The following is a 24,827-nucleotide window of genomic DNA, read 5'->3' as shown; positions in this document are numbered from 1 at the left end:
AATAAAATACATTTTAAGAAAAGAAAAAAAAAAATCATATCTACCTGGAAGGGGGGTGGGAGGGAGAGGATGGGGACAGAAAGTGTTTTCTGGGGGCAGCTGGTGGCTCGGGTTGGAGAGGAGCAGCAGATCAGGGGAGAGCGCCTTTTTGCCTTTCCGCTCCGGGGCAGAGAGAGGGGAAGAGGAGAAAACCGGGGAGGAAGGCCCCGAGGAGGACGAAGGGAGGGGAGCGGGGGGAGATCCTTGCAAGCTTAGGGGTAGGGGCGAGCCGCGGGCGGCGATGTGATGCGGCACACACACACACACACATCAACACATACACACCAACACACACACACCCCCACGTCCAGCCAGGGGCGGGCAGAGCCGCCGCCGCCCCCCCGGGAGCGGCCGGGGGAGGTGCCTCGGTCCCCCCCAGCGGGGAGGGGGCACGGCGGGGCCGGGAGGGGCTGGCGGGAGCTGCCGGCGCGGATGCCTTCACCTGGGGCTCTTCATCAGTGAGCCAGGCAAGGAAGAGGAGGAGGAGGAGGAGGAGGAGGAGAAGAGGCGGTCGGGTCTGGAGAACTACCGCTGGATGGTTTGAAAAATTGAAAAAAAAAAAAAAAAAAAAAAAAAGAAAAAAAAAAAGCCCCAACTCTGCAATCCTCTGCTCCCCACAGGCTCAGCACCATAAGGGACTGCTATATTTGAGGCTGTCAGGAGGATGGGAGAGAGAGACTGAGAGTCAGAGCGGGAGAGAGACGGTTCCACAGCAGCGGTAAGTGTCTGCCGTTCCCCCAGCCCAGGCACTGCTTTCCCTGCTCAGAGTTCCGAGTGTGGGCACATTATTTGGTGTAACATCCATCGCGGCGTCTCTCTGAGCAGTCTGAAGCCAGCGATGGTGAGAGATCCCGTTTTCGGGCTCCTGCTCCGGGTTTATCTGTTTTGCTTTTGTTTTGAATCTTAACGTTGAAATTGTTGTCATAATTGAGCAGAAAAGTTGAAGCAGAAATTGCTGTGATCTACTGTATGCTTTCTGTCTTATAACTAGCTACCGAACTACTGCAGTGAATGAGTTGTGAAGAGAGATGTGGAGCTTTCAGAACAAATACATACTCCAGAGAAAGAATGCCTGTTTTAATGTGCTATTTTTTTGTTGGTGTGTTTGGGAGAGCTACCGTGCTAATGCTTGAGGGTGAAAAAGAAAATAACCTAGTGTATTGAGTTTATAGTGATGCACTAAAAGTTGTGTTGTTATGAAGTTCAGAATGGTACTTGGCTTTGGGATAAACAATTACCTCCTGAATTAGAAAAGTATGGTGCCTGGGCTGTTCTCCTTTGCTGACAGACAGAGGAGATGGAATTACATAAAGATGCACTGATTTTTCCTCTCTGATACGAGGACAGTGGATAACACTGTGGAATGTCTATGAGCTGGCAAGAAGACAAACGGAGAGTTACATCTTTAACACTGAGCATGAAACAGTGTTTTTAAGATTTTTATCTCAGAGAAAAAATCCGCATCTGTTACTGTATCTGTACTTCCTCAGATGTTTAGTTTCATTCCTGTTGAGCACAGAACTTCATAAAACAGAAGTTGCACAAGGTGGTGTGATGTGACCGCTTAGGACTAAAGTTTTCTATGTTTGCAATATTTCAGAAATTTAACGTTATGATTTTGCAAAGCTTGTTCATTGTTTTAATTTTAAAAGCAATATTTTTTTTGAATGACACATTTTCAGTAATATTTTTTAATGAAGGACCTGATGCCAAATTTTTCTAAGGAGTTACAGCATTCTTCTTGTCTTCAGTGAGCTTGGATCAGACCCTAAAGTTTGAAACTACAAATAAATTACATGCTCACTGTTAGCTAAAAGCTAAGGGGGATTCCTGATAATTAAAATTTGGATGACATTTTCCAATTAATAAAAGTGCAATTAATTATTGCCGAGTTATATTAGAACTCCTTCAGAGGTACTTTATGGCAATCAATATTAACACAAAATCAGTTCATCGTGATTAATATTATTACAGTGGATATCAAAAGAATTAGCAATAATTGGGCCATTACTTTAAAGTGCTACAAAAATATCTAGTAGAATTTGTAAAAATAGATTTTCATAAATTGCAGTTAATTACTCTAGAATTTCTCTGCAAAGTCTCTGCAAAGTTTCAAGTAAAAAAATAAACCCAACAAACAGAAACCCAAAATATTTTCAATATCTGTCTTGTTGAGAGGGAAGACACTTGTTTACCAGCGTGAGGTGTATGAAAAGGAAGACAGAAAACTGAGATGTGAACTATAGTAAGTAACTGAGGAATATTTCTTGTACCAATATTTCATGTGGCCTTTTGTGGCAATATACTTTTAGCTATGTGAATGATTAAGAGATGTGGTTAAGAAAAGAAAGTCCTGGAACACAACAAATATGTAAAGGAAAAAAGGTGAAGCGTTAAGCATTCTTGAAGATGATCCCAGCTAAATAGTTTTACAAGTGGACTATTCAACATGCAGTTCTTCTGTTTCATACACTTATAAAGCAAATGCCCATACAAAAAGTCAGAACTAGCAGAGCGTGACATAAACATGTGAAGATAGCTATAGATGGTCTGGAGACTAAGAGTGTAGATCGTAAGTTTGTTGGTCAATATAAAGCTGAAGGTCATACATTAAATTCTGGGTTAAAATGTCAGGGGAAGGGTTCTTAATTTTATTTTATAACCAGGACAGATGTACTAAGAATGAAAACAGAAAATACAAAAACTCCTGAGTGGCTGAATTATATTTGAGAACTTGGAAGAACGCAGCTTTGAAAACAGATCTTGAGGAATGATATCCTTGCAGCTAAGATAAAAGTTATGATTAAAAACTCTGATGTTAGAAAATAATAAAGGGCAATTTTAAGAAATGCATAACTTAGAGGACTGTCAGCACAGATTCAATACAGGAAGGTCATGACTGGCAAATTTGCTTGAGTCCCCTGAATAAATTGCTGACATGGTAAACTATTGGGGAATCAGTGATATGATTTATAGGGGTTTCAGAAAATGTCCGGTTCTGTGCTCCACAAAATATTGATTTGGAAAGTAAATTTTGGAAGGAGTGCTGGAATGAATTCAAACCTGACTTAGAGACAGGGACCAGAGGGTGTCAGTAAAGGTAAAGAGCTCTGGATGAAAGGAGGTTAAAAGTATCATACTTCAAGTGACAGTCTGAGATCCAGTTTTCTTTCTTGCTTGTTATAAAGCTGACATATGAAAATAAAAATAAATCCAATTTCCTAGCAATACAGAAAAATCTGTTCCACTGAACAGATTCAGCACACTGAAAGTTTTCTGATTAGGTCACGATAGGAATATTTATTATAAGTAATTAATGCAAGTCTTTACTAAAGGTGTCAGAAACTAAATGTTAAGGATGTATGTGCCAAAGGTCTGACATTGAGCCATTTGAGGTTATTGGTTGAGCAGTATTGAAAAAAATGGTTCTTCTGAATGATTTTGTCTTTCTGCATGTAGCCTGCAACACAGATTTTAGTTCCTCTGAATTCACTGCGTAGTTTGCCACTGTTGGTCTGCTCCCTCCATATGCTCCTGCAAACCACTTCTGTGTTGCACTTTCTCTCGGTTTCAGAACCACCTCAATCATTTGAACAATTTCTCAAACTCTAAAATACTAAATTGAAATCCACCACAGTTTATACTGTTTTCCTAATTCCCGAGAATCAGTGTCAAATAGACATTCGCTTGCTAATATTATATTGGTAGGTGTTTCACAGAATTTATTTTCTTCTTTCTGTGCATACCTTCTCTTATGCTTTTTCAGGGTCTGTTACACCCTGTATTACCAACTTCTTAGCACTTTACAAGGGAAAAATACTGTCTGTAAGTCATAGAGTCCGTACAGAATTTTATCATCTAAGCAATTCTGATCAATAACACTACATTATGGGCCAGTGCCTTTTAAAAAATCAAGAAATTTTTAAAGATTGGTAAGATAAATACATTCCGATCTTACTTAAATTCAAGGTTTCAAAGCCTCATAATGTGTCTCAGTCTACATGTATCTGTTTTTATACACAATACACACATATACTATATATCAGAGTAACGATTCTGTGTCTTTACAAGCTGGAGGGAACACTAACATTTTCTGGTTAGTGGAAGAAAATGTAACCTGTTTTTATAATTAATTTCTTGGCTGATTTATGAAAATATCCCAAAGTGTATGAATCATAAGAAAATGTGATCTTTGCTTATATGTTGCTTTCTAAAAGGAAGTTCAGGATGATTTCTCAGTGTACTTCATAAAGATCACAAATCAAGTTTTAGGTCTTACAAGTGCATGTATAACAAGGGAATGTGATGTCAGATTCTGTATGCTGTAAATGTAACAAAACATTAGAGTTACCATCCATGAGGTTCGTGATGACACGCGCCTGTACTTACTCTGTGTAGGCATCCACTCAGACCAGCTCCTAAGCTTACAGAGCAATGAAGTTATGTCAGAATGACAGAGTAATTCATGCTGTCATGTAGTAGTTACCAACACCACAGTTCACCTCTTTACATCTCCTTTGGGACCAAACTTACATGTCAGTCTTGGAAAAATTGATAACTCTTCTCCGTTCCCATACCTAGAAATAGAAAATGCATCAAACTCCTTCCATCCATCAGAAACCTCTTTTGGGAGTTTCCTTTTTCAGTATGCTCTTAAAGGTTTTGTTGTAAATGGTGTTAAAACAGGATATCTTTGGAGAACCTTCTGCTGCTGGAACTAAAAGCAGGCAAACATTGAAGGTAGTTCATCACAGTTACTGTGAGGGGTAAAGAATGACAACTTTCCGTTCGATATACAGGGACGGTGGCTTCAGTCTCCTTGTGAGTGTGAAATGCTCAGTTTTTAATAGCCGGAAGTTTAAGATTTACTATATATCCGGTGTGACTCCTAGCCCCATCATTTTGATCAAGACTGAATGTTTGACTTTGTAACTGATGTAGACATAGCATCAACTCAGTCTTTTTGGTGTCTTCCCTTACCAAATAGCATCACTTTGCAAGAATTCATGAACCTCATTTTATTTTTATTGGTTTTATAGTCTTCATTAAGTATGTGAGGAACATTGCCCTGTGGCTGTAACACCCCTGTTATAGGTTGTAACGAACCTGCTATAGCTATGCATTCAACCAGGAGTAGTAGCTACACAGGTAGATGGGCAGGTAAATGAAAAAGACTATGTGGTCATAGTATCAGAAGAAGCTAATCAAGCAGATTAACCTCCCCATGATATTATTTTGAGAAGACATTCAGACACTAAACTTTAAAAATTGTAGTTCCTGCTTAGCCGTAAAAAGACATAGCTGGAAGATGTGTTTGCTGCAATATTCTCCCCCAAAATGTGCTCTCAAAGCTAAGTAGTAATTGGCAAGGAGCTTGACAGAAATTTACTTTTGGAAAAAGTGATTAATTATTACCTGTTTAAGTACACATGCATTATCTTTTCTGAAAGACGACCAGTTATTATCCCCATTATCTTACTTCACAGACTTTCGTATGCTGTCTGCTCTCAGCTATTTGCAGGTCTCCAAATAGACTGGGAGTGTAATGACCAAAACCACATGAAAATGAGTCAACAAAATCATGGCATATATTTTACCTCTTTTTCTGAGGTGGTTCTCACAGAGAACACTCTACAAAAGTTACGTATTATAGTCACTCAAAAAAATTATTCTGAACATGCTGGAACACTTTTGTGACATTCAGCACTCGGTCTGGCAGAGTCATTCAGCTTTGTCATGTGCATGTTACCGTGATGTAATCAGGATTATTCATTTATCTTTACATTTATCCCTGTGATGGCTTGGAGGGGGGACAGGATGGACAGATTCTGAAAGGGATAGAATAGAAAATACTGAAAATTTCATGAGCTGTCTTGTTCCTGTATAGGAATGTCAGTATGTCTAGCATGCAAAAACGTGGTTGTATTCCAAATAAGCATTTGAAGTTCTGGATATAGAGACAAATTAAAATTCCATTCTATTTGTTTTTGTATGCTTACTATTTTTTTTTTTTCTGCAAGCATTCAGTTCCTGGAATATTATCCTTATAAAACCCACTTTCTGGACCAAATTAATGATATTAAAGATTGTATCTAAAGTTGCACAAACACTTTCAAACCTTAAAAAAAGGTCAAATTTAGTTCTGTACCTACTATTTAAGCTACTTTGATGCACAGTTCACTGATTGCACATGTAAATTGTAGATTTTTCTATCATGGCATAACATGTGGATACATCTGGGGAGACCTTATTGCAGTTTTTCAGTACTTAAAGGAGGCTTATAAAGAATATGGGGACATATTTTTAACAGGGCCTGTTGCAAGGTGTAATAGTTATAAACTGAAAAAGGGGACATTCAGACTAGGTGTAAGGAAGGAATTTTTTACAGTGAGGGTTGTGAAACACTGGCATAAGTTGCCCAGAGAGGCAGTAGATGCCCCATTCCTGGGAACATTCAAGGTCAGGTTGTATGGGGTTTTGAGCAAGTTGAAGATGTCCCTGCTTTTTGCAGGGGGATTGGACTAGATGACCTGTAAAGGTCCCTTTCAATCCAAACTATTCTATGATCTTTTTACATATATTTACAAAAATGCAGATGCCACTTTAAAATGAAGTTGCTTCAACTATCTGATTCACATCACAAGTCCATACTAAATAGTATTTGGACTAGAACTCTGATTGCCATGGAAGATTTTTTGGTTTATTAGAAAGTCCTCTGACTCTAGTATAAACCTTATTATTATCATCATCATAGCAGCGAGGCACTGGAGTCATAAATCAAGTTTTCATTCTATTAGGAGCTGTAAACACAAAACGGTCCTTGAATCAAAGAATGTATGGCCTAACTCAAGAGCTCTTCCCTTTTTGCTGTTATTTCTGGCTTTCGAGAAGCTTGCATCTAAGGGAAGACATCTGTATTTCACAGCCATGTTATTATCTCATGTACAGATTTCTTCAAGATCACCTCCTACACCAGAAAAAAACCCACGACCTGCGATGCTATGACATATGTAATGGGCACACCTACATGCTGTAAAACGTCTTGCAATTTTGTTTAGAGACTGTACCAGAAGTCCACAATTACTTCTCAAATGTGTACTTTTAGATCTCTTTTCTAAATTAAATCATTCTTCAGCTTTACAAAATCTCATGCAGATCAAATCTTATTAAAAACAAGTATATGGACTTTCACATGAGATTCTTTGAGAAGATAAGTTCTCCTTTTTAAAACTTTTTAGTTTTGTCAATCCAAAAATCATGAGTTAAAGAAACCAAATAATCTACTCACTCCTGTGCCATGGCCTTAGTCTTAGGTTTTTGACTTCTGTACATCTGAGGTGATATAAGTTCTTGATTTCTCAGTTTCTTGCTATGGAAGATGCTCAAAGTGTTCTTACTCCACTGTAACATCTGCAGTGTTATGTATTATTGCTTGCATAAAACTCAGCTCAGGGAACCTGGGAATAAAGCAATGACTTCTCTGATGCCATAACGTCTCTTTGATGTGTATGTGCAGAGCTTCTCAGCTCAAAACCAGTTGTGTAGTATTTCCTCTGCCTGGACATAGCAGATGCAGCCTGGACATTGAAATAGCTTTTGGCTGAGAAAGACTGACTGTTACGTGGTTATGAGAAGAGGCATAATTGAAAATGTAGAACAGATCAGATAATGAGGGAGGATAATTTATTAAGAGGACCATCGGCACACAAAGAGATAATTTAGAAAACATGATGTATAGCTGAAATGTCTGCAGTCTTGTTTTCCCCCTTGTATATCACAACTGACTGATTGCTAACACCTAAGTATTTATTTACCTTATCAATCACTTTGTGCCTGACTCATTCACTGATGGGCATAATCCTCTGTTTGTGACTTCACAAGGCATCTCTGGAGGAAATTTGAATGTCATCAGCAACGAATTGAGACATTACTGAAGGCATCAGGTAGGAGGAGGATGTTTGCACAAGGGGCATATTAAGCAACAACAGGAGAAAATATGCAGCATCAAAGTAGCATAATTCAGTTGAATTTGGATTAAATTCTTGAATATTTTCTGCAAAATAAGAGCAAGACAGTTAGATTGGTTGATCAAGCCCTGCAAAAAGCAAAATCCTTTTTTAGAAAATAAATAAGAAAGGTTGAGCAAGTTGAGAAGCATTAAGCATGTGGGAGTACTAAAGATTATACCCTTAAAGGGTAATTTACCACCAGAAGTTACTTGTTCAAAATTTATGTTAGTTCCCTAAGTTTTCAGTAAATATCCGTAAGTTACTATCAAGATTTCTTCCCTGTCAAGCTTTGCAAAATAGTTCTTTTTAAAGAGCATGACTTCAGTTGTAAAGGCAATTAATAACGGAATGTAAAGGAGTTTGCTAAGGATTTCTTTCAAAGCTTACAAAAATATCTTGACATTATAAACAAAGTGTGCATGAATACAGAGGATTATAGGATCTGTAAACAAGAATCAAGTATGAGAGAAAAAGGGATATATCATAGGTTTTGGTTATTTTGCTTCAAATGAAAATGATTACATGACTTCCTATTTGATATTCTGTATCAAATAAAAGCTGGCATATAAGACAGTATGATCAGTGAACAATTTTAATGTTTACTAAAAATACTGTCTGTTTCAACAACTGCGTGTTAGTTTCGTGTGTTATCTAAGATTTCAGAAAAGATAGCAGGCTGTATTGTGGGGATTGGTTTAAAGTCAAAAGCATGGGGGTTATGAGAAACCTCTCCAAAAAACGTAACGGACATGCTTGCTTTTTGCAACCTACACGAGTGTAACTAAGCAGCTTAGGGGATCCCAAGTATTTCTCTAAAAACTACCTGTAGGTGGTATAATAAGATCTGGAATACTTTTGTCAGTGGAAGAAACAGACTGTAAACAGCTATATGAAAGGAACTGATTTTGGACTTTTTGTTATTATTTCTGGGGTTTTAGAGTATTGTGATGAGGTAACAGAGAAAAGCAAAAAGAAAGGTTTATTTTTTATTTGGCCTAGTCTTGTTCTTTGAAGTGGCTGAGAAAAACTCCATCCGTTAACTTGAAAATGAAAATTAAACCAACCAAAATTGACTTTCAGGATCAAGCACACTGGACATAGACTTATTTTATTTCTTTATGCCATATGACAGATTTTAAGACACCTCAGATACATAGGAAGAAATCCTTTTTCCTTGTTTTAGAAAATGACCCAACAGTTCAATCAATCAAGTTCAATTTGGGAGACTATGGACAGGAGGTCCCATCACAGGAAATTTCTGCTGCTTTCTATTAATTTTTATTTTGAATTTATTAGTAGTGTATAAAAATAGGATTGAATTTTGTGACCTCAGCTACAATTTTTTTCACTCTAATGCAGTCTATTTTTTTGCCATTTTCCTTTGATTTCCTCATCACCTGAGATTTTCCCACATGTTGGCTGGCATGAAATTAGTTTTCTTAATTTGTATGCTTGATTTGCCTTTTCTGTAATTTGGATTTTATTGCCAGTCAGACAAAGAAGAAGGAGATGAGGAAAGTATTGACAACACAACCCTTCATCACTCCCATGTATAAAGGCAGCAAATAAATGTATTTTGTTAATGCAGTAAAGTCAGAGTCCTTGTGGCTTGAGATACATTAAAGAGACTCTTTAGCACTCCAAGGACTGCCAAATTAGATGATGCTGAGGGAAAAGAAAGAAAAAAGAAATAAGAAAAAAGCACTTTCACATAAAATTCACACCACATTTAACAAGCTTAAGAGAAAAACACTTATCCAGAGCTGAAAGCACAGGTCACTACAGCTTGAGTTTAAGAGCCAGGCTTTCCGCTGAGAGGCTGTAAACACAGGTTGGGTAGGATGGAAATGGTGGGGACTGTGCAGTGATGAATCCCCTTTTCTCTGTTCAATTCTAAGTGAGGAGACGAAGGAGAGAGACCACATAAATTATTCCTCTTCTGTGTCATGGCCCTGCACCTGTAAATGGGCAGTCCATCTATGGGGAATATGGAGGGTCACACAGCACACACACAGGGCACTGGTCTGGGTTATTGAGGTTTTTTGATAAACTGGGTAGAGACTGTTACCTGAACACCACTGGGAATCAGAGGTATTGCCCATACCATCCTGTCAACTTATATTTATCTTTAAAATACCTTAGTGATCTTTGTGATGTGTTCTGGGTATAGGGTAGCTCTTTTATATACATATTTCTTCTCACCTAGAGCATACATTTAGAGAGTGTGTCCTTAAATATAATCAAAGCGGGCAGTTGAAGTCCATTGGCCAGTAGCAACTGCTGACTGCCATTTTCTTTAACAGTTCATCCTGTCTCTTCTGGTTCTTCCAGTTCTCTTTCCTTGTTGGTGCAACATGGGCATATCCTCACATTTTCCCTTGTTGCAGTTGTGATCGGGCTTTTGTGGCTAATCCTCACTCAGAAGGACTGAATCCAGAGCCAAATTCCACGCTGGCATAAGTAAGAGCAGCAACACCAAATTGGGTGGAGCTCTGCCTGCTCATATTAGGGTGGCTCCCCTACCTTGAATTTACCTGCAGCCTTCAGCCCCTACTACTCTATGAAGCATGTTTCACCACTGACAGAGATTGAGGAATTCTAAACTGGATTTTAAATCTGCGACCAAATGTATTCTGGCTTTGCTAGCGACAAGCAGAGCTGAACAAAAATTACGCATTTTTGTTCTGTAAGTGTCCATCTGCAGCAATGATGATTTTCTGCCTAAATATTTTATTCTTCTGTGAATGTGCAAAAATGTGGATTTTTTTTTCCCCCTGCCGGTTCTGCTGACAAGCAGAACTTTTTCATACGGCTCTATAATTAGGCTCCAGAGTCCTGTGGAGACACACAACAGAGTGGTAGGCTTTATATTCCGCAGCACTCAAAAGTTGCAGTTCACAGACGTATGTGCTTACATCCATCCCATCTCTTTGCATGCTATAACTAGTCTTTTCCATTCCCTTTGGATCTGTCCCCCTGTGTCTAACAAAAATGAGAGTTTTGAGTGTTTCTAGTCCTAAACTGCAAATCAGCACTCGACCACTGTGTGAAACTTTCTGAAAGAATGGAACAGACTTCCAGGTCATCATTGAAAATCCCAGCTCCGAATCTTGCATTGCTTCAGATTGTGCAATGAAACTATTGAACTAGGTATCAAAACACGTAACTCTTAGGGTTTTTTGTACAGTTCTTTTCAGCATAAATGTGAATTTTTGTTGTGATTTCCATCACTGTACAGTGTTCCTGATCACAAAGCCCGGTGATGAGTATTTATATAATGTACTTATAGCAAATATAAATATAGATGTAAAGAAATAGACCACTGGTAGAAGTTGCATGTGGATTATCATATATTGCTATTGCATGACCTTTGGGAAACCTTCCATTTTCCTTTAAGATAATCTTCAAACTAATCTGCTTTGAAGCATGCTATTTTAGACACCCTGCGTCTTTGCTGCTTGAGTCCACAGATAGCCTCAAACAAAAGTAAATGAGTAACACTGGTTGTACCTCCTAAAGATGGTTAACATCTGAGGTTTCAGGGCTAGTAAGCTTCTGTCCAAACCATTTGGAAATATAGACTGATATGATTTATTTAGCTTTGTGTTGGCACAATTTGGGGAAAAAAATGTTCATGTTATCGTACAACTAATGAGAGTTACGGCTTACTCTTTAGCACTGTTACCAGCAGAGAGGAACATTTCCTGTCCTTAGCTCATTTTTAGAGGTTTAATTAATAATGTAGGCAGTTGAGTCTGCCTGCTTGGACTAAAATAATTAGCAGAGAGTAAACAAACACTTCACGTTTCACTTTATGAATGGTGTGGTGCCACTTTAAATATTTAATGTTTTGATCTGAGTGACCAATCGATTCTTGCAGGGTGCCAGATTACAGCAACAGTCTGGGCAAGAAAGCTGAGCTGTGAGCAAAGGTAGGCTCCCGTAACTGCTTTGGACCAGCAAGGGCAGCAAGAGATGGAAGAAGACCTAAACATAACGTTAAAAAGAAGGGTAGGAAAATGTAGGAACTGTCAGAAAAGAAACGGTAAAAAAAAAACAGGAGGGGGAGCTGATAGAAAGCAGTTTAATGCAGTTCAATGACTAACTTATTAGTGAGATCGCCATATGAGCTCCTATAGGAAACAAGTGTCTCATTCCCATTTAAATCTCAGGTGGTGACTTATTTTCATTCCTTTGTATATTCAGGGCAAGGCAAACAAAAAGATATCCTTCTTAGTCAAATTTACTGGCTTTTTCTTATAAATATTGGTGGTCTGGGGAAGAGAAAACCCAGACCCTGCCCACATAGCAGACAAAGCTTATGTGTGCTGAGTGTGCTGAAATCCAGCAGTCATTGCAGTTTTGACTTCAAGAAACACATATGCAATGTTTTGAGAAATTTCATACACAACTTAAACCAAACATACACTTAAACAACCTTAACTGCAATTTAGTTAAACTCAGGTGAATTCCTGGACAAGTACCTTTAAGAAGGGAATGATAATTACACCTAATATTTACTTCATGGCATGAGAGAGTACTTTTGGAATTACAGCCATTTTTCATATTTCTATCCAAAGCATTCAAACATCATACTCCTTAACCTTAAAAATCTCTTCGCTTCTGTCGTTTGTCTTATAACCCGAATACTTCATTTTTATATTTTTTTTTCTTATTTTCAAAATCTCAAAAATATTGACTATCTGATAAATACACCACAAGCTAATTTTAAACAAGCTGTTTGATTCAGTCAAATGTAGTTCATGTTCAACAGCATAAAATAATCAGAAAAACACATTCCCATTTATATTTTTTTTTCTGGAGACTAGCTGCAAGTGCAACCTGTGCCATTTGAGGATATTATTTCCTGGCTGGTGCACCACTCTGAAAGACATCCACAGGGTTTCCTCACTGTGCCCACTTGGATGAATTAGCTCTATTACTGTATCCCACAATGAGGCTGCAACTCAGAGCAGTTTCCCCCTCCAACTCTTTTATTAATCCTGATCGTATTTAGGAGAGAGCCTCACTTGATTTTCATATTTCATACTGAATTTGCAGGGTTGACAGAAAACCCACAAAAATATCTGCTAACCTGTTGTGCTTGACACAAAAGTCACGGCAAAATTATTAGTACAGAAGCCCACCGTGCCATTTGTATGTGGTTGTTTTTCAGGGAAAGATCAAGCTTTGGTTGTATTTTTCAGTAGAGCCTGCTGCCTTCAACATTTTAAAGACCATGCTGCAAGTCCCTTGCCATTTGAACAGGAGAAGTTTCCTGGAAACGTGCTCTTGAGCGATGGGAGGGAGGCACTGTCTAGGCAGGGATGCAGGCTCTGCCGCATGGGAAATGGGCTCCATCTCATCCTTGTGCTGGGATGGGAGGTTTTCACCTGTCACTGACACGTACCAGTATGACAGCACTGAAACATTAGAGGTATGTGTCACTGTCATTTTTTTTTTTTCTCGTTTGGAAACAATCAACCAAACACCACTATCTTTTGAGAAAAACTGAGAGTATCTGGAGATTCAATACTAAGTGATTTGATTTTTTTTTATATTTATAATAATCTTTGATGACAAATAATCTTTGGATGATTATTTGTTAATGAAAATCAAAAAACTGATGTGAAAAGGTAAACAGTTCATTTTTTTTGAATCCTTTGGGTTTTTTCTATTGTTTTTCTTCTCTAAATTAAAAATATTCTGTTGATATGTTGAAAATAATGTTCCATTCCCAACTGGGATTTTATTACTGATTGTCACAAAACTGAGAATCTATTTTTAATTCAGTTCATCTATTAACTACCACTGGTTCTGAGCAACCAGGCACCTCATTTTCACAGTATGTCCATTCTGCCCTCTGTGAAAACTGGTACAAGCGTACGGGAAGGGGTCAGTTACTTTTTCATCTGCTCTTCATGGCTTTTTCTGTGACACAGAAACCTCTAAAACTGGAAGCAAAAAGCAGTTTGAACAGATCACTTTGTTGCCAAGGTAATAAAATCCATGAGCTTTCAGAATAAGCAGATTTCTTGTATGATATTTAATGTTCGTGGCTGACTAAGGCAAAAAGGTAACAGCTTTTCGTAACAGATAAGGTGCCCATCTTTTAGAATAGCAATTCACAACATTTGGGCAATTTGCAGAGCTTGTACTAGATGAGGTGTGAGCCAAGGAGGGGAGAAAATGATCTTTAAGTACCCAAGTACCCAAACCCAATGCATTTGTATCCCAAACAGTAATTTCAAATGTATGTATGAGTGCACAGGGAAAGCTGATGTGTTTTTCAGAATTGTGAGCAAAATTGAGAAGACTTTGAACTGTGACTGTCACCTGTGATTTCTGAGAGATATCTTACTGTCCTCAGTAAGGGGGGGGCTGAGCAGCTAGGAAGCAGTCAGTTTGCAAGCACTCAATCTCAATTGGGATTTTGTTTGTGTTATTTGTAACCTCTGCTACCAGTGTATAAAAATCTGACCTGAACTTTTGATTAATATGTTTTTTACTGCACCATTAAGCTTGTCTGGTTTACTAGCAGCATGGGGAAATTCACAAATATAACATTTTTTTCCACTCTCCAAATACAAATAAACTAGTTTGTGCAGACATCCTCAAGGACTCGCGTCCTGAAATACATTTATGGAAATTAATGTTCAGGGGATATTTCTGGGGAAATTGAAGTAAGTCATGTCAGGGCTTATATTGCCAAGGTGGTGAATTTGGGGGAAAATAATTTATTTTAGTGGACAAAAAATATCTTTCCAGACAGAGGAAGAAGATAGAGTAGAGCTTTGGGCAGAGTCCACCTGCCTTGCCAATGAAACCTCCGTGGTTTGCAGCCTGTCCACTGTGGGGCTGTGGGTGAGTTTTCCCCTTGGAACAGAAGTTTTTTGAGAGGAATTCACAGCACAATAAATAGCGATGATCTTTGTTAACTCTCATCTACCTTGTTTGTCAAGATGATGAATCTGTATATGCTCAAGGTTTTAATAGATAATGTGGTTTTCTATTGACTCTAATGGGAATTTTTTTTTTTAAATAAAATGAAATTTTGCTGTTCAGCATAATTTTATTTTCTTATGCTCATTTTTTGTGTAAACAATGTGTTGCCATTTGGTCACACACACGCTGTTTTGCTACAGAAGCTGTTCATCAAAGTGGTGACATTTCATTTTAGGACATATTTGGAAAACAGATATTGTTGTTGTTGTGGTGCTTTGACTTGGGAAATGCCATATAGAGACTATGAAAACTCTGTGCAGTCACAGGAGCGGCAGAAGTTTGCCTAAGCTCAAATTCCCAGACACTTTACAGTGAAAATCAGCCACTTCCCCTCGACCTTCTCTCACGCTGAAATGAGGCCTGTGTAATGCAGGCAAAGTTAAAACAAATTAAAGGGAGCACTTCCTCACACAGCGTGAAGTCAGCCTGAGGAGTACACTCACATAGTTCATAGATTTGATTTTTAAAAGGGCTGGATAATTTTATGACCAATAATAACATTTTTAGTTATGCATGCTAAGTTAGGTATAATTGGATTTCCTGCTTCACAGCATCAGCTACAGGGCCAGTGCATCACTGCCGGCGCCAGGGAGGGATTTATGTACACACACAGGCACGTGTTTGCACCCATGCACATCCCTCCTGCACGCAGCAGTGAATTGGTGGTGGTGTGTGCTAGGGAATATTTTGAATCATTGTGCATAAGCCACTGGCTCTGAATAGTTAAGGCCAACATCTACATGTCAACAAGAACCATGCTGGGTAACTGTAGTAATTGCGATGCGTGTGGAGCATGTGAAAACTGTGGGCACTTTGTCCGTTTTGCAAAAGTCAGCAAGCCTGGGCCCAGCTGCAGGAGGAAGAGAATGTGTCGAAACATCAGCTCTCAATATTCAAAGGGCTTCTGGGAATATGAAAAGCTTTGCAAACCTCAGTCAGTACCAGAGTGCCAGATGTTGGCCGCAGACACAGTCGCTAAAACGTGATTGCTGGTTTAGTCAAAGCATCCTTTACCTTCTCATCATGGTCATTTCGGAAATCATCAAGAATGAAAAATAGGAGACCATAGCATGGTTCCTGCTTTTTAAATATTTCCTTTTAGTGAAAGTATAGGTGAAAATTAAAAATTGATTCGAAAATTCAGAGGATAATTACTGCAGAGAAAGTCCAGGCTATGAGTATGATGAAGTGGCACACTGGGTCTCTTTTCATTTTATTATTTTTCCTAGCATGCTATATATTATCAACAGTGGAATGTAAGTCTATGGAAGAATGGACTAATTAATAAGTTTATTAAAGATATCATATATCACTATCAGCATTTTCAACTACCTGAAGAGGATCTAGAAACCTTTTCTACCTCTTAGACTCACCAGCAAAAAGCCAGTTAAAATCTGCATGTTCAGCATGTAGATGCCTAGATTATGCCAAAGGCAAACAATGATGACAGGTACAAGCCCGATATCCCACTGGGAGCACCAGAATTTGACCCAGTCATTCACAATGGATATCACTGAACCACTTCTTAAGAGTTAGGTTTATAAAATAAAAGTATAACACAGCATAACATTCATTCTGTTAAAATGCAAGAGGGGGTGTTTCATGACTGGAATATCTCCATGGTTAGAGCCATTCCCCAAGCCTGAGTTGTGGGTTCAGTTTCGTGAGGAGTTGGGGAGGATGCAAATGCACAGGTATATTGGTGTAGCATGGTTAGTGCTCCCTGGTTTTGCAGAAGGGAATTAGATGCTCGCTACTGGATGGAGACAGAGCACATGCTAGAGGATACTTCATTGCTGCTAATAATTGAATCACTGAGAAGGAGTCCTCAGTTCTGCTGCCAGGACCACATCTGCTAAATAGAAAATAATGAAACAGCTAGCAGTGTATCCAAGCACTTCATCCTGAACCTTAAGTCTTTATGATCTCACATTGTTTGATTCAGTTTATCTGCAATTCCTGCTCTATTCTCTTCAGGACTAATAAGGAAAAGTGAAAAATGGTAATTCTGTCCTCTAACAGATTACCCTCTTGCAGATCACCTCATCCTTTGCCAGCCTGCCTAAGCTCTGTTGTAAAGTGTGATTGTCATAACTGGAAAACTACAGCTGGAAGCATGCCCTTTTAGTGATGGCCTGTCCACCTTACACAGTGGGAATTTGGTCAGAATTACACGATAAACACTAACTACACCAGGAAGTTCAGATTGATAAAGTATACATTATCTTGCTTAAAAATATTAAAGCAAATAGTGAGCTGGATCATGCAGGTGGTGTTCAAATAGTCTAAAGAATTGCAGACAAGAAGAAGGCAGGAGTATAATTACAGAAGAGCCAAAGAGAACTTTACAATGATGAAAAGCAATGCTGATAGACAACATCAAGAACTATTTGACTGTACATGATGAAACTATTAAAAGTATGTTAAATGGAAAGAAGTAGGTCAGCCTATTATATAGCAAGAGAATACCAAGTGAATCCAGAGAAAAGAGGAAAGAAGGGAAAAAAAAAAGAGAGAGAGAAAAAAAAGATCTGTATAATTTTCTCTGGGCAAGTTTCTGACTGTTCACATTGGGAGTATTGGGGGGTCAAGGGAAAAGCTGTCCCATGTTCTGTGAAAGAATAAGGCAAGATTGGTCACTGTGTAGATATTTTTCCTCAAAGAGTACAAATCACCTCAAAGAGCATACGGAGAAGAAAAATATAGCCAGAGCTCCATGCTGCCTGAACATCAGCTTTTGAACCTGACCGGCCAAGATGGTGAGGTAATTCTGGCCCGCTTTATTGGGATGTGGTGATTTAGCTGTTCCCAAGTTGCCAACTCTGGGTAGCTATAAAAAGACTAACAGGAAATAAAATAATTAGTAGAGGTGAAAGGGAAATCTTCCTCAATTTCTCCACAAATCTGAAATAGCAAAACTACATTCTTACCCTTGTGCGTTCTTACCCTTTTATGTATAAAAGGCAGAACTTTGAATAGTCACCAGTGAAATAAAATTAAAAATTCATATTAGTCTGGCTTGGGTTTTAACCAAATTTTTAAGATACAATTTTGAAGGAAAAAAAATGTAAATAAACTTTCAAATTTTATTTTTTTAGGATATAAATTAACAAAATTACAATTTTTCCTGCAAAAAACTCCTTTTTTTTTCCCCAATATTTGCTACCAACAAGTATTTTTCAATCATTTTCCTTATGATTTCTCATAGAAATAGTGAAGAAGTGGGTGATGGGAGATGGCTGAAAAGGAAGTGTGTTTAACAAAAAATCCCAGAACTTTGTGTGGCCCTAAAAATTTAATCATATTTACTGTATGGAAAAGAATGCCTGTAGGATAATCTAGAGAAAATTACATGAGTAGGGGGTCTTTTCCAACACGTATAGAACATTAAATTTATACAGAGATGTTGAATGTGTACCTTTTGTAGGATTTGGCATCTGAAAGCATGTTGAGGAGGAACATCACCATACTCAAAAGTCCAAACAGCTTGGAAAATATGTTAGAATCACTGTGAGAAGACAAAAAGATTAGACAACTTCTTTTTACAACAGAAGTACAAGGGAAATGTATATAGTATTTAAGACTACACAGTACTTAATTCCACTGAATTCTAGTTTTCTGTGTAATCCAGGACTCTGTATTCGTTGTAGAAAAATTGGCTTCTAAATTCAGGGCTGAGTTTTCACTAATTATTACTGAGTGCTGAAGATAAAGCAAAGCACCTGAAACCCTACAGCAAACTGATGCAAATTCAAACAAGCCCATAAGCTTTCGTTTTTTTCTTCATTTCTGGAAATAGATTATTTAAATAGGAAGGATGAAAGTGGAGAAAGCACAATACGGAGAAGGTGTCAGAGTAGTGTAATTATATTATGTTTCTTCACTTATAGATATACTCTAGTTCATTCCATCCAATCTTCTCATTTATGAACACTATCAACAGGGAAATGGGTTGTGTGTCTTTATACTGGATGTCATCATAGCAATATTGTTTTCTGTGTGCTGCTGGTCTGGAAGATGACAGTCAATGTATTACTGGAAGGTTCTGCAGCCCATCGCAAGGGAAGGAGGAACTGTGTTGGTTTTGGAGGCTTTCCTGAATATTTGTTTTCCTCTCTTCCTTGCTTTGTTGTTGTATCATTCTAAAACAAAGGTCATTCCAAGTAAAAAATATAAGTTCGTACTTTGTGTGTGGAAAGCACAATTAAATTACTGATGCTTTAAAAGATTGGGTTTAGATCCTGTTAAGCAGATTTTTATTTGTATTGATGAATTCGTTTGACATCTGTTTACTACCTAAAATATTGCTGGTATCATCTAATGACCAGACATTCTGGCTCCATTCACCAGAAGTGTCATTCAATAGCTGCTCTTTAGCACTAAATGTTGCATTACGCGGAATGATGCAGTATTATGAATTTAATATATTTTAATTAATTTTCTAATGTCAAGATTGAGCATTATGAAGCAGGTGTTCTAGTAAGAGTTAAGCATAGTGCATTATCTACAAAGCAATTGGACTGAAACAGTTAGAGATGTGGGTGTCTGAAAGCTTTAAAATTCATGTAGCGATATTATCCCCTGCCCAGTCATTTCTATCGAATACGAATGCATGCAAATCTTCGTTTCCACACACACAAGAATGTTTCAAGAGAAAATGAGCCTGCCTTAGGTTTTTCCATTTAATTTGCAAACACTCTACTTTAGCACTCTCTCTGCCGTTGCTGGATGCTAAAAAAAATACTGTAAGTCAATGGAAACACTGTCAGAAATTAAACTGGCAGAAACCCCATGTCTTGCTGGATGCTACCTTATTTTTAAGAGGTGCTGGGTACATTTAGTATGCACCGATTCCACAGTGACTGAATTGTACTGTGAATAAAACAATTCTAGCTTTGCATTGGGGAGAAAGATGCTCAACAGGAGTAACGGCAATAAATGAATCCTTAAAATGAGGTATGCTCACTGAGTAATGCTGCTTGATTTGGGTGCTCTAGTCTGTCTTTGCAGCAGTGTGAGAATATTCCTCTTGGACTTTTGCTGAGAAATAAGGGAAAATTATAGCAGCCCTACCCTTGAATCGAGTATAAAGGCTGCCTTCTATAATCTGCATGTGCATAGTGAAACATTGAGGCAGGGAGAAAAGGAGGAATTTGGACAGGGGAGGAAAGTGGATGGTGATACTCTTTAATAAAGATGCTGTCAGAGAGCTGTGGGGAAAGGCAAGAGGCCTGAGGAGTGACGGAAGGCTTCTTTGCATTTGCTCTTGTGTTAGGCAGGTGGTTTCTGGTATGCATACTTGGTATGCCTTTATCAAAGAAAATGAGAATTCTAGAGGATGTAAGGATATTTGATGAGGATCTATAGCCAGGTTCCCAATACCAAATTCAGATTTTTTTTTAAAGAGGACTGCCTTTCAGAAAGGCTAAGACACCAGCAGCTCTGTCTTCCTTCAGTGACAGATTGACGTCTTTCCACTTTATTTTTTAAATAGCTGATACAGCATAAAACAATAACTTTCTGAAAATGTTACTTAATTTATTACACCTTTATTAGAGTCTTTAACATAACCTACAGCATGAGAGGGGATGCTGTGTCCCAGCATGTGTCCTTCATCTAAATTTTATTTCTAAAAGTACAGACAAGAAGATACTGCAGGAAAGCTAATCGTCAGTTAAGTTGGCAAGGATCTGGGAAATACTTACTTAAACAAATGTAGGCAATTACTGTGTCGGTTTTGATATTTCACCAAAAGACCTATAATAATTTGCAAAGGAATGCAGTCCATGCTAGATGTCTTATGTTCTTCTACTTTTTTCTGTTGGTGCTTCCCTTTAACACTTTATATACACATGGCCATCTCCAGCATCTGTATGTGCTTTGTAACCATCCCCATCAGCCCACTTGCTTGATCCCACCTTCAGGAAGACCTCATACATTAGGTTAATTATTAAACAGCTAGTCAAGAGTGGAATTTATACTTGTAGAGCAGATCTGCGGGAAGCGTTTGCACAGGTCTCTTCAAACTCTTTATTCTGATTTCTAAGGAGGTTTTGCTGGAAAAAAAAGGAAAAAATAGATAACATGCTTTGCTCTAAACTCACAATAATTAAACACTTTTCAGTAGTTCTGTGGCCATTCCTTGTATCCTCAAACAAAGGAATTTTTCTTAATTGCAAATGGATTTGTTAATTTTCCAGTGTTACAGTGGAAATGCTGTAGCAGGGGAAGAAGAAACACAGTATGCAGACTGAGAGATGGAGGTTGGAGAGCCTATGAGCCTTAGCCTCACTGCCTGTGAAACAGATAGGATAATTATCCCTCTTTAAAATCCCCAGTGACTCCTGCTAGAAGAAAGTCGTAGTCATGTTTGCATTACTGAGCCTGAGCTGGTGATGTTCAAATGCAGGTAGAGTCACATTGCCTGATGCAAAGCCTCGTGAGAAGCACACTAAGCTGTACACCATGGGCTTGATCCACAGCTCACTGCCCTCAGTGGAAACTCTCCCAATGAGTTCATTAGGCTTTAATTCAAGACATTAATGCTGAATGTTAGCATGTGGTGCATTGTGAACATTGGCACTAACACTGCTGTCTATTCATGAATTCATGTCGAGTATTGCTTTGTTTGTCGAGGCAGTGCAGTGTTTTGTGTACAGATCTATTTTCTCAAAAGCTGCAGAGAAGTGTTTGATGAAAGAAGAGAATGCTCTTGTTAAAGCTGGTAAACCTTTTTCAATATGTTGTGCACTATATTTGTTTTGAAATTTTATTACATGGACTTCTGTGTTGACTCTAAAGGGTTGAATTCACTATTTGAAAAATGACCCGTTCAAAATAAAATATATGTCTTTTTCTTTTTTTTTTCCCCTGTCCTATTGTATTTGATTTTGTATTTTACATTTTCAAGCAAATGCTTCAACACTGTAAATCTTCCTAACTGAAATGTCCTGTGTTCTGAGATGTTTGCAGAGAAGGTACCCCCATAAGCAAACAAAAAGCAAATAAAAGACTTCACATCTTATTAAATGGAGATTTTTTTTTTTACTTTAAAAATATTTTCTTTAGGTTTCATTAATAACTAACCAGGGATATTTTACTTAAATGTACATAAAAAAAGTTAAGGAAAAGAAAATATTACCTTTTAGTCTTCAAATAATAGCTCTTGGTTCCCAATTTACTTGTTATATGCAATAGAACTAGATCAGCATTGTATTAAAATTTTAGTTTTAGATTTTAAAAAGGTGTATTTGGGAAAAAGTTCTATACCGATTTGAATAAGTGTGTGTATACTAATATACACATAGTGTTTTCATATAGATATAAAAACATACTTTTTTTATTTTTGCTTACAATGGCAGGCTCATGAATGAGGTAGGAATGAGCTGCCATATCTTTTAATTTAGAAGCATAAAATCATGCATGTAAAGTAATTTTCAGAATAACTCTAAGTCGTTTATTTTGCCCAAAAGGTTTTACAGTCAATGCCCAGCTACAGCCTGTACTTCCTAAGATGTCAAATTTTTTATACTGGTTCATAGATTGAATGGAAAATGACCTAAACTACAACAAGGAGCAGATGCTGAGATGCACATACCATTTCTGTTGAAGTTGAATGTTTTTAGCTAAACAAGCTGAATTTAAGAATCATGTCTAAGAGTCTGATATTTGGCCATAACCCGAATTCAGTGTCTGAGATAACATCCTGATTAAGTCTTCCACTAATGTGATTCCTTGATTCAGAATTTCATATTGACGTTTAATCTAGCATAGTGCTGGTGACTGGACTTTATTTGTGCAACTTCAGAATATCTCTTATTTCTCCAAAGACTTCAATAAATCGCAATTTCAATTGTATTTTCTCTAACTTTGAACTAAAAAATAAGTTCTTGCCTCTTGAAAATATTTTGCATCACAGTAAGGATTTGAGCATTCTGTTATTAATTTGCTTTGTTGACTAAAGCAGCAAGCATAACATTTCTCAAACAGTAATGTTACAGCTTTGAAGTCTTTTATTAGATCAACTTCTTTTATAAAAGAGAGAGCACGGACTTGCTCATACTCGGAAATATCTTTTCCTTTGTTATATAATAATCAGCTATTTTCAATACTTCCATAATGTACCAGTGGCTTTTTAGTTACTGAGAGTTTTAAGACTGCAGTATAATCTGCCTTTCAAAATGTCACTTTATGTAGAATATTCATTATTTGCCTTTAAGAGGAAAAGAGATGATCACATAACTTACACCAAAAAATGTTAAAATTATCCTAGTTAGAAATAGTAGAATAGTAGAAATAGTAGAATAGTTAACAAAACTTACCTTATTAGATAAATATTTAGCAGTATAGAATGCTGTAAGAAAGAAATAGATGTACGCTTAGGAATTAATTACTTTGTTTTTCTTGATAAAACACTGTGAGTTCTGGAGTCTAACTTAATTTAAATTGAGAATAGTAATTAAGAAAAGCAGTTAAGGAACTCCATATGAAAATATATATACACTGTGGAAAAAGCCTCCTAACCTTATTAAAACGCTTCCTTGTTCTTCCATTGCAAATTGCAGCAAGGCCCAACTCCGCTGACTTTGACTAAGGACCTAAATACTGTAAAGATGAACATTGCCAACAATTCTGAGAAAGACTGATGGTTGTGTAATTGACAGCTGTTCACCTATGGGGAACACTCTCCACTTGTATTGCTCTTTCAGCATTGTAACTATACACACATGGATTAAATGAATACTACTATTTGTTCAGTGTTGTAAGTTCCCTTTAAAAGCTCTAATACCTCGTCCTATGCCCTAGCTGTAGTATTTATATATTTTTAATCATTGCAAATGATGATAAAACAACAAAGCAGATAACATTTGAGGGAAGTCTTTTCTTTGCCCGTATTTAAGTTTTGTCATTTAAAGTAGTATCTGTGTATCTACTAGGTAATTATAGCCATATTCAACTGAGAATCTTTTTCTAGTTCAAATGCTGAGCTTAATGTTTCTCCCCTTAAATATGAGACAGCACTGCAAGCCGGAAAAATCACCAGGTAGATGATAGTTCCCTTTCTATATGGATTTTCTTCCTCTGGTAGGTGATTTGCATTGGCTGTTCTGCTTACAGCTAACCTGTTAGGACTCCAAAGACCAAAGGCCATTTCTTAACTTTTCTGAAGGATAAAGATACTCAGTTTTCTTGTATACTAAGAGAAAAGGTGGTGCAAAGTATGTTCAAGGATATTTATTGAGTGCTATGTTGGAGACCAGGCAACATCAGTCTGATCTTCCCTTAAATGCTGAAGGCAGTGCTGAACAAATGGTATAAATGAAACTACTATGGGCCATGATGATCAGGGGGCTGGAGCACCTCTCCTATGAAGACAGGCAGAGAGAGATGGGGTTGTTCAGCCTAGAGAAGAGAAAGTTCCAGGGAGACATTATAGTGGCCTTCCAGTTCCTAAAAGGGGCCTATAGGAAAGACGGAGAGGGACTCTATCAGGGAGTTTAGTGGTAGGATGAGGGCTAACTGAAAGAGGGTAGATTTAGATGAGACATTAGGAAGAAATTCTTTATTGTGAGGGTGGGAACAAGTAGCCCAGAGAAGTTGTGGAAGCCACATCCCTGGAAGCGTTCAAGACCAGGCTGGATGGGGCTTTGAGCAACCTGGTCTAGTAGGAGGTATCCCTGCCCACGGCAGGGGGGTTGGAACTCGATGATCTTTAAGTTCCCTTCAAACTCTAAGCATTCTATGATTCTACTAGTGAATGAAATCCACATTATA

General features: G+C 37.8%; 1 protein-coding gene across 3 annotated transcripts in view; it reads left to right on the top strand.

The window, feature by feature from the left end:
* The first annotated feature begins 598 nt into the window (after nucleotides 1–598).
* CNTN5 (contactin 5) overlaps nucleotides 599–24,827 on the top strand; it is a 680,570-nt gene continuing 656,341 nt past the window's right edge. For all 3 annotated transcript variants that reach the window (XM_014966120.1, XM_014966118.1, XM_014966119.1), the window contains exon 1: nucleotides 599–757. The gene's annotated coding sequence lies outside the window, so the exon portion shown is untranslated. The remainder of the gene's footprint in view (nucleotides 758–24,827) is intronic.

This window comes from Calidris pugnax, unplaced genomic scaffold (assembly GCF_001431845.1).
Source record: "Calidris pugnax isolate Ruff unplaced genomic scaffold, ASM143184v1 scaffold20, whole genome shotgun sequence".
Taxonomy (NCBI): Eukaryota; Metazoa; Chordata; class Aves; order Charadriiformes; family Scolopacidae; genus Calidris; species Calidris pugnax.
The sequence above is the reverse complement of the archived record's forward strand: the minus strand, read 5'-3'. Positions and strand labels throughout refer to the sequence as shown.